General features: G+C 34.8%; 1 pseudogene; it reads right to left on the bottom strand.

The window, feature by feature from the left end:
- LOC119583267 overlaps positions 1-5000 on the bottom strand; it is an 11687-nt pseudogene that overhangs the window by 336 nt on the left and 6351 nt on the right.

The raw sequence follows: 5000 nt of genomic DNA on the forward strand, positions 1-5000 counted from the left end.
AATCGGGAAATATCGTCTCTAAATGCAAACTCTTGGAATGTATTTTTGCTGAGACTTTTGGGCAAGATTGGGATATCTGGAAAATGATGACATAAGTTAATCAATCTTTATATCAAAATCATCTATGTTCTCTTTCCTTCCTGACAGTAGAGACCTTTTACATATATAATACACCATGAAATACAGATCTTATCTTAACCGCTTGACCTGGGTGCATCACAGTAATCACGACTAAAAATCGGGGCATTGGGTGAGCAGCTCCTCTGCCTGCTTTGCGGCTTGTAGGCCAGGCACACGCAAATAGGTCTGTGGGTGACAAGACTCTATGCCTCCTGTTTGCAAAGTTATTTTCTCTTTTATGCATAAGGGTTCTTAGCTTTTGGCCATTTTTAAATATTCAGATCTGCCACTTCATTTGCATTATCCAGGTGGTATATACTGTTTCATTGAACTGACTCCATATCATTTCCTAGGTGTCTATAACTCAGTGGAGAGGGGAAGAGAGAGAGAGAGGGAGAAAAAAAAAAAAAAAGCTTTGTTCTTTGTGTCACTTTTTCAAATTTTTTATATTCAATTTTCTGTAATACAACCTGCATTGCGGTCACGCACCAGGAATACCAATGCTGAGCATGGAAATGGCATCCTCCATGGGAATAATGCTAAATCGCAAAATGAGAGGTTTGCGCACCTGTGCGAGTCTTTCCCTTCAGCCAAAACGCTCACAATGGCAGGTTTGTGCCCTAGCCTACAGCCAGAATTCTTGTGATGCATGTTCATCTCACCCCCCCCTTGAACCAGATTTTTTCATGAGTAAAAGGTAGCATCACCTCGATTGAAAGGGGGTTAAATACCATAATTTTTCCCTTTAACCCTATATGCCAGAAAAAAGTAGTGATCACTGTATTACTGTTTTGTGAAATGTCTATATACAGATGGCTCGACAAGTGCTTGGCCATCAAGGAGTCAAATTTGTAAATCTAGTGACTTCACCTGATTTCACCTTTCCCTTTAATTTTGGAAAAAATGCTTTTTCACTAATGCTATCAATGTTTATTTTTTATTTTTATTTTTGACATTATAATTATTATAATACTGCCATTTCTAACTGCAATGGAAGATAAAGAAAAACATTTTTGAAAATCAATAAAGGATAAAAAGGTGAGATGGGTATTCCTAGCAAATTGGCTCCTAGGTAAGCAAAAACTTGAGGAGCCAAATGCATAGACAGTAATAATCTAAACTCACATTGGGCATGGCAGATACATGCCATCCCTGGCAGCATCAGGTTAAAGCACATACAAGACCAGAGCAGAGACAGCTAACCAAATAATATACAAGAGAAGTAGCCTCTAAAGCACTACTTTCTAGCAATGAATCACATTATCTAATCAATTTCATTACATCCTGAAAGGCTAATGATACAGAATGTTTTCCTGTTATTTTGGGTTCCCTAAGAATAACAATCTCCATAAAATGATATAAACTGTTTAATAGTAACTATCATCAATTATCTGAACCTCTTCTGCCTCATCTAAAGATTTCACAATGACTGAAAAACACAAATCTTTACCAATTTTGACTGGGAAACCTGAGGGGAGTTTCATCTGGACAAATTCCCTCAGTTTTGCAAAGTGCTTGAAAGGAGCAATAACTTCCAAGACATTCAGAGCATCTCAACTGTAAGAGGGAATTCTTCACTCTGTAGTAAGGAGAAATATTTTTCTTTTATGAACATAGTATTTTCTACTTGGATTATTCCATCATTCTTCTTAGTAATAACTGCAATAATGACTGCTTGTGATTTTTTTATCAAATAGTAAAAGAGATGGTGATATAACAATAATAATAGTTATGACTTTAATAAAAGACTATATCATTACAGCACCCAAACACAAAATAAACAGAGTGAAGATAATATATGAAACTTACCATTGCTACTGTAGCTTTAAAGGACTTTGAAGACTCCTTGCAATGAGCATTCGTCCTAGTGGAGGTGGTTTCCCTGCTTCTGCTTCGATATACGTCTCCCAAGACACTGGCTCATTTGTGGGGGGCTCTAGAGATGCTCTTCTGACAGTCTGTGAAGAGCACGATCCATTATAGTTAAGATAATAATGATGACACTACCAAGCCAGATGTATATACTTGAAAAAACAAAAACCTGAAGTAAAAAATGTGGGATATGAGGGTGGGGAGATAAAGAAAAATTTAATAATTATATTTAGAGGGGAATAAAAGAAATAAAGAAAAAATGAACAAATCATAGGATCAAACCTCATCAATGAATGTGTTCCACTGCCTTTTGTGAAGCTCTCCATGATTGCTTTGTTCTTTTGCAAATCTTCCTCACTTAAATGTTCTCTTCTCTTCCGTGATTCTATCGTCAACCCATTTAGGTAATAAAATCAGCATTAAACTTGCCAACCAATTTCCTGAAATTACACAATAAATCAATAACTAACAGTGACATTTTATTCCAACATGTTTTCTTTTACTTAATTAATCACTATTTATAAATAAGACACAGATAAGAAAATTATAAGAAAAACTATCAAAACACGCAATTTTCCATTACCACGACACAACTTTACATCAGGAACCAAAGGTGAACCACCTATTAATATTTACACAATATACAACACTAAACAAACAAGCCTAGTAAACATACTGTACCAGTTAATGACCTACCTTTTTGTCTGCTCTGAATATCCAACCTGTCTGAGCTCTAGAAAGGTGATTTGTTTTGTTGACATTTGTGCTGCCACAATATCTGAACTCATGAGAATGTCCACCTCGTCTTCCATTTCTGCCTCTGTTTCCTGTGTAGGGAAACAGAAAATATTTTTTTCTTACGTTCCAATAAAATTTTTGAAACAACAAGTTTGTTATTTTCATTCAAACAATAAAGAAAATGTGCACTAAAACTAGAAACATTAAACATTGGATCCTGGTGAGGTGACTGTCATGTCAAAAGAATGTCAAAAAAATCTGACAGAGGCTAGGTGACAGGAACATACTGTCATGGAAAAAAATGACTGAGGGCTGGGGTGACAGGAATGTACTGTCATGAACATATTTACTCTGGGCCTGGGGATGGAGGATGATTAGATTCAGTGTGCATTGAGGACGGGGCTATCCTTTATTTCCACCAGTAGACAAGGGTGGAACGTACCACTCATGGCTGAATAGTGCCAGCTCTGGGAGGATACTATTTTCATGCTCAGGATCCTTTTGCTGCCCACTAGACTATGTCCAAGGTGTGTTAAGAAAATTTAATGATAAAAAAATATTTAAAATTACACAATATCAGTATATTACCTAGCTATTGTTTTGTTATTGCACAGCGTTGTAGACTAACACCAGAGATAATATAGAGTCTGATCGAAGAACTAGTCTATTACCATCTTATAGAGTACAACAAATAATAAATATAGACATTGGAAAATGGTCTAAAAAAGCAAAAAAGGGTTATGCAGAAAAGACACAAATAGAAACAATGAATCTTGATACATATCACATTTGACTGTTTACATGGGCCTGGCCTGCAAGCCACACAACCAAGAGAGGCACCACTCAAGTACACATACAGCTGGGATTTTGATCCAATGCAGGCCACGAGGTACCTGGATCCAATGGCTTAATAAACTCTGATCACAAGCTGATGATGATGATGATGATGATGATGATGATGATGATGATGATGATGAAGATGAAGATGAAGATGATGATGAAGATGATGATGATGATGAAGATGATGATGATGATGATGATGATGATGATAAGATGATGAAGATGATGATGATGAAGATGATGATGATGACGATAATGATGATGATGATAATGATGATGACGATAATGATGATAGTAATAATATATAGTAATAATAATTATAATAATAATAATAATAATAGTAATAATAATAGTAATAACAACAGTAATAATTAAAAAAAAAAAAAAAAAAAAAAAAAAATAATAATAATAAAATGACACAAATAGCGATGATGATGATGATCTTTAATAATAATAATAATATAATAATAATAATAATAATAATAATAATAATAAAACACCATCCAGAGCAGTTACTGAAGGCAAAGATGCTACAATCTTGTGGAACTTTCCAATTCACACAGATCATACTATACAGGCAATCGTCCAGATATCGTCATCAAGACAAAATAAACAACACTTGCCTGTTTATGGATATGAGCATCCCTTCAGACAGAAACGTCCTAACAAAAGTGTTTGAAAGATATCAAAGTATAAAGACCTGGAAATAGAGGTGAAAAGATGTGGCATTAAAAACCAAACTTTGCCTGTGTTATTGGAGCTCTTGGCCTTATAAAAAAAGGTACAGATAAGTTTCTTGAGCAAATACCAGGAAATTCAAAATTAGAAGAAATCCAAAAAATAGTCTTAAACAGCACAGCACATGTTCTCAGAAGAGCATTATCAATCTGATGTGTTCTTTGTGTGCGTGAATTGATTTGACTGGATGTTTTGATTTGTGGTTGTTATGCATATTTTGCATGTTTTCGTTGATGTTCCATTGCCTCAAACTTCAATCACCCTAGGTCACTGGTAGTGACTCGGTGTTTGATTTTAATTAGCAGATCTAAGGAAACTTTCGTATAATAATAATAATAATAATAATAATAATAATAATAATAATAATAATAATAATAATGATAATAATAATAATAATCATCATCATCATCATAATGATAATAATAATAATAATAATAATAATAATAATAATAATAATAATAATAATAATAAAAGAAGAAGAAAGAAAAAAAAAAGTTGGTCCCATATCACAGTGGATGTAGGGACGTCTGTAAAGGAATAGCCATACTAAGCCATAGAATGATGTGGTAGGGTGGCCAGTCCTTGCCATCCCAACTTTGACCCCAGCATGCTGATGTCAGCATGCCAGTACTCACTCACAGCCGAGACGACTGAGAGGGGCAACCAAGCACAAACCCTGGAACTCGCAATTG

The sequence above is a fragment of the Penaeus monodon genome, chromosome 17 (assembly GCF_015228065.2).
Source record: "Penaeus monodon isolate SGIC_2016 chromosome 17, NSTDA_Pmon_1, whole genome shotgun sequence".
In the NCBI taxonomy this organism is placed as follows: domain Eukaryota; kingdom Metazoa; phylum Arthropoda; class Malacostraca; order Decapoda; family Penaeidae; genus Penaeus; species Penaeus monodon.